The 13522-nt window shown below is 39.4% G+C and overlaps 1 long non-coding RNA gene across 1 annotated transcript in view; it reads right to left on the bottom strand.

Annotated features, from left to right (window-relative positions):
• LOC139686346 (uncharacterized) overlaps positions 1-6783 on the bottom strand; it is a 403335-nt gene extending 396552 nt beyond the window's left edge. The window contains exon 1 of the long non-coding RNA XR_011700368.1: positions 6710-6783. This is a non-coding gene — a long non-coding RNA (uncharacterized lncRNA). The remainder of the gene's footprint in view (positions 1-6709) is intronic.
• Between the last annotated feature and the right edge of the window lie 6739 nt (positions 6784-13522).

Below are 13522 nucleotides of genomic sequence, written 5' to 3'. Positions count from 1 at the left end.
GCAGGTGAATTCCCAACTAACCACGAGCCCCTTTCCTTCCTCCTCCATCCCGTCCCTCAACACCGCACTTGATACCAGCAGCACCTAAGGCATTGTTTCGAAGACGACAACAGAAGGAGTGTTCGAGCAGAGCCTATTCCTAAGGTTTGGCGGGTGATAGTAACGGCAAGCCATTGCCGAGAGACAGAAGGGAATGAAAAGTAGAAAGATACGATGCTGAGAGCACAGGGGGCGAGGAAGAGGCGTCTTAGGAGAGGTTATACGGGAACACCCACGGGGCTTCAAGAGACGTCTGTCTTTGATGGCTATAGGGAAAACCATGAACCAAGCCATTTGATATGAATTTTTCAATGTAATTTTGTATGCGTCAGGATGCCATTCATAAAAAGGATACCGTGTAGGCCACGAAATGCCCTCTGTATAGTGAATAAAAGTTAATAAAAGCAAATGTTTGGTTACATATTTATATATTATAAACTGTTCTTAATATTAGTATATTCTCTTAAGCTGATTCAATCCGCCATATCTTCTTAGGAATATTCCATAAAATATCAATCCATATAGTTAAAATTATAGGTACAAGCACATGGTAGTAAAACTGGAACATCCGATCCGATTTATCAGTCAGCGTCTTTAAATGTATTTTATTTGCATATATATATATATATATATATATATATATATATATATATATATATATATATACATACATAAAAGAATGTATCCTTACGAATAATACCTTTAGAGTATTTAGTGGTAGGGATTTTAGATAGCAATCGATAAGAATACGCAACTTTCGTGAAAAAAATTTATATTGGGTATTTATTGTTTAGTAGTTCCTAATAAACTCCACTAATGTTTACAAATTTTACGTCACATGGTGAATTAACCGTATCACTTTGTTATCATTGTTAGCTTAGTTATTTAAAATAACAATAATGTCGCATATGAGTAGCTTTCGTAGGATTTTCTATGTTTCTATGTCATTTAGTCAAATTGTGAAATTTAATTTTTCGGCACCAAATTAAGGAGTCAAGATGAGATTTCACAAATGCGAAATAATATGTCTCCAAATCCCTTCCATTCTTTGAAAAGAATAACAAATTAATGTTTAAGCGGCTCACGTGAGAAACAGTGAAAGAAGCGATTCCATCATATTTCATCTCAAATGGGGCCTTGCTTCATGAAGTTTTTAAAGGGGCAATCATTAAATAATGTGTAACGTACAAAACTTGTTTCCTGCCTTCTTCTTGCCAACTAGGACACAACACTATTTCATCCACACTAGCTACACCTCCGGAAAAATCCAACAGCTGCAACGGATAAGTGGTGGTAAAGTAAATCGCGCTCCCATTCTGACCATCTCATTCTTCATCCCCCATCCTTTTACCCTTCCCGCAAAATAATGAGCATCGGGGGTGCGTGTGGTGTGGGGCGGTGCATGAGCGCATGTCGGAGGAGAGGGGGGAGGTTCGGAAGGGGAGAAACTGAGTGGGGAGGGCAGAGGAGCACTGAGGGCCTTCGCGCACTTCCGGAAAGACAATGGCGAAAACGTTGGAAGGCACTAGCGTCAAGAACGACAATGAGTGGTGGGGAGCATTGTTCTTCCCTCTCCCTCCCTCCCTCTACACCAATACCCCCCCTCCCGCACCGACCCTTGCCTCCATTCACAACACACACATACACATTTGGGGTAGCACGGCGTGAGGACGTGTATGTGCGTACTTTCTCTGTGTACTTTATGTGCGCGTGTGTGTGTGAAGTAAGCATAAATGCGTGGTGCTTGCGGGTGTCTCTTTAATGAGAGGGGAAAGAAATGGGATGCGAGGCTTTCGGGCGAAGGAAGTGAGGGAGCGGAGGAGGATGAAATGAAAGCGAAGGGGACGACTGGCCGTGACTCTAATGGAACGCCTATATTCCGATATATAGCGGGAGACGACACACTCAGTGCATATTCTCCTAACGGTACGATGAAACCATTCGAGTTTAACCTTTTATGACATGATTTTCCAAATTTATTGGAAAATAGCTTTCTTTTGGGCGGAAACACCTCTCCTTTAATTCTCTGAAAGCTCAGGCGGCGCATTGACTCCGGTGATAATAACATCATTTTTCGACAAAACGACGGGGAACAGGTGCGGCATCTGGAAACTCCCGAATGAAACATATCGCATGATCGTGGAAAAAAAACCAAATGTCTTCGTTTTTACCATTTCCGCATATTGCGAGGAGTTAACGGAGTCATTTCGATCTGTAAATTATGTACCTTCCTAATTATGTGATAATTTGATATTTAGTTTCTTCCAATCGTGAAAGACTATTAGCCATAATGTAGTTTCAATAAGAATGTAATAATCCGAGGATATGAGCAATTTATTCTTGGTTATTCTCTGGAATAGGAATAATTCGTTATTTCCGACAACAAATGAACACCAACTAATCAAATACGATAAATAACTGCAGTGATAAATCATAAAAATTAATGAAATTCATTTGTTGGTGTATAATAAGGTTCCCTGCCAAAATGCGGAATATTTATATGAATTTTGCAAATGACTTCACTATATTCCTTTACTCAAATTTAAAAAAAAACTTTTTTTAAAAGCTTTCAAAACTTATGGATGCAATAAACTTTGAACATAAATCTTTAGAAAATTAAAATATTTTGACGAAAATTATTGACTACATTATGCATGTATTTAGCCACCTACTTTCCTAGAGTATTATTGAGATTATTAAAAAGGCCTGAGAAAATTAAAAGAATTTATAGCACAAAAATTAAAAGGTACTCCCTCATTTACAGCTTAAACATTTATTGATTCCTTTAATATAACGCAAACCTTTACCGTTCACCACTAATAAAGAGATATCCCAAATGACTAAAAAATTATGAATACTTCACAAAGTCGAATATTTTCTAATCAGTATTCATTATTGGTTAATTTTACGTACACTTCGCACATTTACATTTTTTATTTAGTTTTTCATGGGACCAAATCACTCTTAACGATCCATTCCCAAATCAATCATTGACCCGGTTACTTAAGGAGATCAATGAGAAATGATCGCAATTTATGCATTATGAACGCTGTCTGGGATCACAGGGGAAATTCAATCGGCCAATAAATTCAAGATAAACTTTGTAGCGCCAATCTAAGTAACTTAAGACATTCGTGTATTATTTCTCCTTGGCTGAAGAACTCCCACCCATGGAAACAATGACACCTCGACCCCTGACACAGCTCCCGTGTTTCTCCGGCCAAATCATCAGCACGTGCGTGCCTCTTTAATCTTTTTGAATGCAACAACGCGCACGCGCAACCACTCCCTCTTCCAACCCCTAAGGCCCCTCCCCACACAACCGCGTCCCCAGCCACTTGACCTTGCCAGGTCACCTCCCATCTCTTCGGACAACCACTTCCAGATCGGCAGGAGGGTACAGCTCCAACCCGGCCCCTGCCGCCGACGGTGGTTAGTAGGCTAAGGTATCGGAATTAAGAGCGGAAGGGGTTGGAACGGCGGGTGGCCAGAGGACGGAACGGCGGAGGAGGGCCCGAGAGATGCGGGCGCAGATCGGAAGGTGGGACAGAGGGGTGGAGGGAGGGGACGGCGATAATGAGGAAGAAGTGAGCGGAAGCCAGGGGGCAGGAGGGTTGGCATGAGCTGAGGATAGGAATGGAAACAAAAGGGGTGGCGCGATGAGGAGAGAGGGAGGCGCGAGGGGTTTTGGAGGATCCTATAGGAGAAGAGGGAAACGTTTGCAGAGTTGAGGTGAAAGGAAGCGTGGAAGAGGTGTAGATAGAAAAAAGCGGCTTCACCCTGGAGCACGGAGTGGGCGTAAACGAAATGAAATTACTCTGAAGCTAAAGAGAATTGAATTAAAAATCTCAAGCTCAGCCAAGGAACAAGATTACGAGTGCAAAAAACTAGATAACCAGTGCGTCGTGCGTGATTTCGCGAGTTCACTGAATACGAGATGATTATATTAGACTCATACACATCATCGAACATTAACTCTAGCTACTTGATATTGTTATAATTATGCAAATTAACCGGAAAGTAAATTTAATTCTGTCAATTTTGGTAGTTCCCGTAAACCAACGGGCAAATTCACTTAAAGATAAAAACAACCATATTCATTTAACTTTTGTTTTAAATTGAATTTTTTTTCAATATCTTACGGAAGATATCATGAAATAATAGCTTACACAATTTTAGCGTTTACATCTACTCTAATTTCGCTTCCCCTTCCCTTTTTGGCATGTAAATACGCTTGGGCTACTTCAACCTAATTTAGTCACACAAAAATAGCTATCGGTAAAGAAAATACTTTTTTCTTCCATATATATTATCTTCCATATTTATAAAACACGACCTAGGTTTCGACTTATAAAGTCATCAGCAGGTGAAGTACAGAGGACCCACAGCCATGGAACGTTTGGAAATTTCCACGAACACTCATTATAAGGGTATATTAGTTAATGATCTGATGTATTCCTCCCTGATGTATTCTCCCCCCTCCTAGACCTCTCTCTGTTCCACAGCCCCTCTCCCCACTTTGACGCCAAACCCAACTACTCCCTTCCCCTCCCCCCCATACACACACCAGTTTCCCTTCTCTTTCCCCTCCTCCCAATTTACCGCCACCTCCCCCCTCCTCTTCTCTGTCTAGTATATAAAGCTGTGTCCTCTGTACTTCATCAGATCATGACTTTGTAAGTCGAAAACTAGGTCGTGAATAATAAAATATAAGTGGGAGAAAAAAATTTTCTTTTCCGATAAAATCGCTTCCACAAAGTGACGCCTCACACCATTCTATTCAAAATCGCTATATAAATACATGGGGAACATTGTAATTCCAAAAACTGTGAAAGGACAATATTTGTTGGAGTTTTCATAAATAGCATAAAGTATAGAATTATATTATATTGACATATTAGTTGATGATTTAATATTTGATAATGATCAGTGTTTAAACAAGCAAATCTTTTGAAGTTAAACTGCAAAACATCCAAATCATACTATAATAATAATATAGCACATAAAACATATACAATAATACATCAACTGCTTGAGTATTCTATGAATGCGCTTCGTAGGTGAAGAGTTTTTTTTCTGAAATACACGAAGCTGCTCACCTCAAACACTAATTTTTCAGAAAAAAATGAGAAACTATAAAAAAATAAAAGAAGGATGGCATCTTCATTGGGAATACACGTCAACCACAGCAGGTAAAAGAGGTAAAATAAAAAGAATAAATAAAAATCACATCACACAAAATAAAAACGGGTAAGAAGGATCGAAAATAGAATGTGAGATATAGACGAAGAGAAAGAAAATGAAAATGGAAGTATGGGGCATGGATAAAAAACAAGAAAAAGAGGATGAAGGGACAAAGTGAATAAAGAGACAAAGAAGATAAGGGATAAAAAGAACCATGGAAAGAGAGGGAAGTGTTGGGCGGGTGCAAAAGACAGTCGGGTTATGGGAGAAGGGGGAGGGGGTATGGAGCGAGGAGGAAGGGGCTAGAGGGAGAGAGGGGAGGTGAGGAGGGTAAGGGTTAGATGGGAAGTGGAGAGCAATAGCTGTCCCTCTAGCCTCCCAAACCCCTCCAATTTCCCGCTCGAGGTCTACCGCCATAATAACCTCAAGGCCCGGCTGCTGTGGGCTCGGTAATTGCTGCCACAGGGCGTGCAGAGAAAGGGAGTGAGTGAGTGAGGTAGAAAAGGATGTAGATTGGGTGAGAGGAACCGAAGGGAGAGAAGGGGAGCGGCTAGGGAGGGAAACGGAGGTACGGGAATAATGCGCATCAGAAAGCGTGAAACTGAAAGGACGAAAGGGACCGATGAGAAAAAGGGCGAAGAGGGAGAAAAGCAGCGGCAGAAATAATTGGGAATTACTTGGGAAAGAACAATGGCAACGCACGTAGATGGCTCACGATTGCAAAGGGAAATTCCAAGAACGTGGAGGGAAACGAATAGAGTTTTGAAAGATTAAATGTTTGATTTGCTGGGGAAAGGTAATTCAGGCAAGATTTTTGAATAAGAACGAGATTTTAAAGCTTTGTGATGCTCTGAATATAAGCACAAGTTTCCTCATCAATTGGTAATTTATTAAAACACAAATCATAGTAACTACTGTAAAACAAAATAAAGTTTTAATGGGGCTTTTTGCTTCTATCCAAGTCATGGAAGTTAAATCTATTGTAGAAACAATTTATGAAAGGAAGAAACAAATCAACTCAAAGCGAGAAACAAGCGTGATGATAAATCAATGCAATTGCATTGTATGCATGTGATTCAATTACAGGAAGCCTAGAGGTAGAATAATTGAAGTGTACACGGGGCCATCTGTCTATCATGTTTGGTTTGTGTACATCACGTTAGTTGATTCTCCCTGGCTAAAATTACACCTCCAATATGGGCGCTTGGACCGCTTTTTCATTTTAATCAGAGACAAAATCGATGGAGGATACTCCCGAAGGTTTCCTCATATTGCGCGTTCCTCTATAGTCAAATCAGAATTCCATAAATGAGAGGATACATGTGTAGACCATGATAATAAAACTACATACGTGTTGGATATTAACTAAGTTTTATGAAAACTTTTTGCTTTTGAAAATAAATATAAACTAGATTTGGCTTCAGAGTATTTGCAAGCATCTCTGATGTATCTCATTTTATGGTATCAAATGTATATAAATACTCACATTTACTCCGGATAAACTTTCAGTTTAAGCATCCACTCAAACAACCACCGAGTAAAGTACAGACGAAATTTACTGCCGTCTGATAAAATAACCTCTGATGAGAATCTGAAATATAGAAGAGAAAAACTAATAAATAATCTAGATATTTTGAAAGATAAATTACGAATAATATAAATACATTAACTGAAAAAATTATACTTATATATATATATATATATATATATTTATTTATTTATTTATATATATATTTATATATTTTGTTAGCATATCCTTAGATACATCGTGCTAAAACATACAAAAATTTGTAATACCATGATAAAAAGGAAATGAATTTAATATAAATTTTTGAATAAGTAAAAATATTTTGTAAGAGCTATGGAAGATTTTATAATAAACTATATGTATTTAGCGTACAAGAAAAGTACTGAATTTTTAAGGCATAATTTCAAACCATCACGATTTATTTACCAGGAAAACTAAAAATTAAAACTTGTAATGCAAACACCATTTTTCCAGACTGAATGTGGCCTTCTATCTGATTCAATTACATTATTCCACATGGTGATGAAAAAAAGGCTTAATTTTTGTGTCCCAATTGAATAAAAATGTTCTCAAATAAGCTTTTAATGGATTCTTTTAGCAGCCGTAGCCTACGTTACTACGAACTAATTGAAGTGAATCAATTAAACAATGATGTTTTATAAAACGGGATAAAAATTACCTGGCGCTATTTCAGCTCGGAACAGGAGAAAATGCCATTTTTAAGCATTTCCAAAAGCTTCTTCACCCCTTTGGCACATAAAATACTTTTGAAAGCAAATTCATACAGAAATATAGGTATAGTTCAGTGAGTTAACCCTTTTTCTCCATAAAATTTGCGTCCTTTGTCAAACTTCACCGTTTCATAAAAAGTAGCTGTTTGTTGAGACGCAACATTTGAGTTCGTTGGACTCTTACACTGCTATAAATCAGCTCGCCGTACAGCAAATAAATAGAGCGAAAAATCATTCCCACGCCGGTAATGCCTCACAATACGTTACGACCGGAATAGATCCTTTTCCTCGTTCTCGTCCTCTTCCGTCCTGCCCAACCTTCCCGCTTCTCATTTCATTCGAATTTTTCTTCCGATAAATCTCTCCGCCAATTCTGCACACTTTCACTATATTGCCACCGATGGCATTTCCATCGATTGATCCCCTTTCCCATTCTCAACCACTCAAATTCTCTACCTTCCTTCACTCACCCCCTTCCAAATACCCTCAATATTTTTTCTTCTCATTTTCCCATCTTCGCCCCTTAATTGTGACCTAAATCGATTACACTTCAATCACCATTTTTCTATCATTCATCTTTGATTACACACCTATTAGTGTACTTCCCGACGAATCTTTCAGAACTCATTGGGATGAATTTAACTCAAAGAATTCGTGTCCCTTCAACCTAATTTGGAAAACACAAACCAAACTATTTCGTACAGTATCACGGGAATAGGGTCCGAAATGTGATATATTTAATTACGATATCATCTCTATGCAATTTGATGCAATGTCAAATATTTATGTGTCAGCATCTCATATCCTTTTACCTAACGCCCTTTGATGTCTCTCGTGGGACATTTCGTTACTTATCTAGAAGAAAATGGAATATATGTGTACCATTTAATCATCTCGAGTCTCCAACCTTCCTCTGCCGTTGAACTTCCATGACTGTGTATAAACTTGATGGCTGATCGAATTTCAAACCCCTTCACTTGCCCCTCCGTCACCCGTTCAAGTCCTTAAACGAATTCAACGTGCCTTCTCCATCCCCGCCGGGATCCACTTCTTTGACCTCTGACCGATTTCCCCCCTCACTTAGACTTGCTTCAACATCCTGCTCGCCAATAATCTCATTATTCCTTCAGATCAACCTACCATCCATGTCATCAATAATTCCCATTTCTCCTAGTCCTCCCACGCTCAAATCCGCAGCCCCAACCTCTCCACCCCTTCACTTATAGTTCATGTCCGATATTACCCTCTCGTTTTCTTGTTTCACCCGACAAAAACTCTCAAGAGGGAATAAAAACTACCTCTTTTATAAATGCTATTCTCCATGTTCCTCCTCTTCCTCCTTGCCCTCTAAAAATTTAGGATGACAGAGTTTCAATTGGTTCGTTCATCATCTTATACTACTCGTAACTCGATAACAGCTACCCCGACACCTATTTTTTCCTAAGTCCATCTTCATCTCAATCAGACTCTCGGCAGGTGGATAATAATAAACTTATCTTTCTGAACTCATTACCTTTTTAAATTAACATTTAAATATAAATCACGTATATTTCTACTCCATTTTCCCCAAGTATGTTCACCATCTAACTTCGTCAACTCTTTAGGCGAAATAATTCAACCATAAACTCTAGAAAATTGTTATTTCTGATTTTGTATCACATTTTGGATGAAGTGCTGCCATCAATTATCTCATTTGGTGGATGTTCTACGCCACGGCTCTGAACATACATATTAGAAGTCAACAAATATAATCCTGAATCCAAATATAGTCATTAAAAATTACCAAGATAAATTAAAATATATAACACATGATAATTTAAGCATATAATATATTAAAATGAAAATGAATTATATTTATTACATAGTTATGATGAATAACAGCCAAAAACAGGACTCTCAACAAAGGATAGGGAACCATTTTGGAAATATCTTTAGGCACGATAGTTCATTGAAGATCATAATTGAAGGGGATATGAGGAGGAATTGTTTAAAAGGAAGGTCAAAGATGAAATACGAATAACAAGGAATTAAAAATATCGTTCCAAGAACCTATAAAAATATGAAGAGATTGGCTAGGGACAGAATAGTTTGAAGAGCTAATTCAAACCAATGTTCGGGTCGATAACCCATGATGATGAATCGATGAAAATCACAAAGTATTTTGTCATTATTGACTTTAAATTTTCCATTAAACTTAGCACGATTAAACATTGAGCATAATTGAAATTAAGTCGCCCAACTTATTTTTCTCTCCTTTATTCGGGAATCCCTCTTCCTTCAAGGATGTCGTGGAGTTTTTAAGCGTGTTACTCTCTCATATCTACGGTAATCTGTAGCAGCAAAAGGGATTATATCGTAATGAAAGAGTTATAAATATTTATTTTGATTCGCTGAAGGAATGACTAAATGTTTTCGCCATAATTATAATTTCAGTTGATAGAGACGAACTAAAGGAATGTGAACAGCAAGAGACTTGATTTACTTCGAGATAAAATGACTTATTTTTCTCATTCTTGTCGTGACCTGAATTGGCGATGGATTTGATATTTTTTTTATAATTATAACAGACACATTAGATTATACCTGTACTCTATCCAAAAGATATGATTTCAAATTTCTACCTCCTCTCGATCAAACCCCAAATTTCACTCTCTTTCACTTCCTTTCCCAAGTCCCCCTCTGCAAATAAAGCTAAAACCCTCGCTTACGACCATTCTCTCCCTTTTAATGCCTTCCCGCCAATTTGGCACCGCATACAGGACGAGAGGACCTGACAAAAAAAAGGTGAGAAAAAGAGAGGTAACTGGGCGAAAGAGGAGTTTGGAAATCTCGGATTATTCGTAGAGAGAAGAGAGTGAGTGTCTTGATAGCGAAGAAGGTTTGGATGGTGGAGGAATGAAGGAAAGCGTAGTCTTAAAAACAAATAGTATTTTTTTTAATCTGGGGACGAAATGAGGAGTTTTGAGGAAGCGGTGCAGATTCTTGAGTTTTAGGCAGTAAAAAAGGATTCAGCTTTTACTACGAATAAGCTCAAGGAAAAGGAAGCGAACGAGGATGAGATAACGGGGGCATTGGGCGCAGTATAATTAACGTCGGTGGGATCGAAGTGGAATCGAGGGAACCGTTGTAGGTATCGGCACGGAAGACGGAGGGGGGGAGGGGATTGGAGGACTGGGGGAGGTGTGAGGGACGTGGAGGAAAAGTTGTTTGATTTGGGGAATGGGTGGAAATTCCCCCTTCCACCCCTCCAGAATCGTCGCTTAAAAAATGAGTGGGGCGTTTCAAAGCACTGCACCGGGTATTTCAAGGGTGTATTAGAATGAGAAGGGGCTGATGCAGTAATCGCCACGAGCGCTAATTACGCGGAAAATTCGTGTACATAGGGACTGAAAATTAATTACGCTTCACGACAGCTTTGCCTGTGTGAATTTGCTGCTCCAGCGGATATAGGTGATTTTTCGAAGCAGCTGTAATTGCCAAAGAAATACTTATAAAATATATTTGCAGGGAGTGGAACCTACTTCGACGAGAACCGGGGTCATTTATATAAGCAACCAAATTTTACCTACTGCAGATAAACGTTGGAGTTTGAATAAAAATCTGGAAAACTGTTTAAATAATTTTAAATTTCTTCATCTCAAGCAAAATATGGGCAAAAATTAGGACCACATATTTTTTGGTAGACTAGATCTCATTAAAAACAAAACATATTTTAAATTTCTATCTAGACAGAACCTATTTAATTTAACATACAATTATTTAGTTATACCCAGAAGAAAATTATTATCTACCCCATAATGTTTCTTTTTGAATAATTCGGATCAATTGAGGTCAATTGAAAAGCATTTGATTCACTTCAAATAATTCTTTATGACTAACTAATCGTAGTTAAATACAGTAGGTGACATTCAATGAAGAGTGATGTATCTAAAATACAGATAAATCAATTCAAAAGAATAGAAATCAATGAATTTCAATCCAAGAAAATTCACTATGTCATGAATCAATTGAGCAAAAATGATATCGTTGAGTGAAAATCTCCAAATTAAACCAAGATATCCTATCATTATGTGTCGTCAGGGAATACTCAAAGAATTGATCAGAGGAAAATGGCCAAAGAAGAATTACTAGGAAAATGTGAGATCAGAATGGACCTGGGAAGAGTATAAAATACCAAGTCGGGTAGGAACAATAGGAATTGGTTCCAAAAGGAAAGAACAGTGAAGTATCGCAGGTTGACAAGAACTTCTAGCGAAAAGTGACAGAAAAGAGCCAGGGAACACAGAGGCTTATAAGGCCCCGTATCACATTAGAGGGCGATTAGGATAAGTTTAAGGTGGACCTCTGGATCTGCACAATCCTCTTTAACGTAATTTAATCTCCGAAACTAGAGGGCATTCATTATATTGCACAAGTAAGATGCGATTTTCACGGCTACATTATTTTCTAGACAAGGGTTCACAAGGTATAAATTAAATGCAAATTTTAATAGCTACGTGCGCCTAAAACGGATTTTGAAAACACACAGACCAAGAAGTAATTACTTTGAACAAATAACATGCACCTGCACTCAATGCTGAGGAAAACACTTGAAAACTCTTCCCTCTGCTAATCTCATTCATGGTGCCGTGACATACAACCGATTAAAATTACTAAAGCGCCCTTGTTACGCATAATTTTAATTTTGAACACGCACGGGAGGTGATGAGGAAAACTGTAAGAAACGGAACGAAAAGGGAACGACGAGGACTGGCGGAGTGAAAAAGGAAACGAGACTAAGGAACAAAACCAGGGATCAGAGCAAGATAAAGAGAAGGCTAGTATTAATTGAAGCAGGATTATGGGAGGATTGAGAAGGAGGCCTGGACGAGTAAAAGGGGAAGGAGCCAGAGTAGATGAGCAGGATTGTGATGGGGAAGGAAGGAATAGGGAAAGAGGGAAGATTCCCGGTGAGGATTGGGCGTGGAAGAAGGCGGGGTGTGAATGGATGGATTGCTGGAGCAAAAGGGGACGGGGAAACAGTTAGGGGAGAGGAAAGAGAGAGATTTGGACGGAAGACACCCTAAAAAGGAGTGGTAGTAGGGTCTTAGCGAGCAAGGCTAGAAAGAGGGAGGGAAGGCGGGCATGGGAAAATAGGGATAGGGAGGGAGATCCTGGATGAAACGAGAAGGGTTTTGAGGCCTTGGGCAAAGAAAGGATGGATGGACAGCGGTGTGGTGGGGAGGAAGGGGGAATGGGAGGAGGGTGCGGAGGGGGAGGACACACCAAGTGGAGAGAGCGGGGAACCAGGGGTGGCAAATCCGTGGGAGTGTGAGGAAGCAAAAGGAGAGAAAAGTAAACGAGTGAGGTTTTTGGTTTGTCTCCCTCCGCCATGTCTACTCTTTCTCTGTTCCTATCGTCCCTCCCACCCGCCCATACATCTCGTGTCCTTTGTGAAAGGGGAATGCTTTAAGTAAGAGGATGAATTAGAAAGCGTTGGGGAGAGCGGAGTTGGGGGAGGAAAGAAAATGAGATGGCAGTAGGAGTGAGTTATGTTGGAAAACGAGGAGTGGATTTTCCCATGTAGGGGGACGGCCCAAGTGCGAATGGCAAGAGAGAAAGGAGGGCGAGAGAAAGGAGGGAGAGAGAAAGGAGGAAAAACACTAAGTGGAACAAAGGAGGAGACTTAATTTTTTTATTGCATAAACTTTTAGAGGGATTTTCGAGGAGATGGGACAGGTAAGATAAGAGAGAGACTCTCTTCCCATTCCACCTTATACCTCTTCTCTCCATTTTACCCGTAAACTGCGGGGTTAAGTGTTGGTTTGCGGGCATCTACTCCGGTGTAAATTACTCTTGCGGAGAGAATGGAGAAAATAAAAGAATGTACACACTAGGAGAAGTAGGAATTGAGGAAGAGATGTTCCGTTTTGTATCCCACCGTTGTGAGCGTGCGCCTGAGGCTGGAGGGGGGAATTCGTCTTGCGGAGAGGTGAGGCAAAGAGGAGTCGGGAGGTGAAAAGGAGGATATACCTTCGCGTGCCCCATTTAAGCTTTCCAA

Source organism: Hetaerina americana, unplaced genomic scaffold (assembly GCF_022747635.1).
Source record: "Hetaerina americana unplaced genomic scaffold, ioHetAmer1.1.p SCAF_1, whole genome shotgun sequence".
Taxonomy (NCBI): domain Eukaryota; kingdom Metazoa; phylum Arthropoda; class Insecta; order Odonata; family Calopterygidae; genus Hetaerina; species Hetaerina americana.
Note: the sequence above shows the minus strand (reverse complement) of the source record. Positions and strands in the feature narration are given on the sequence as shown.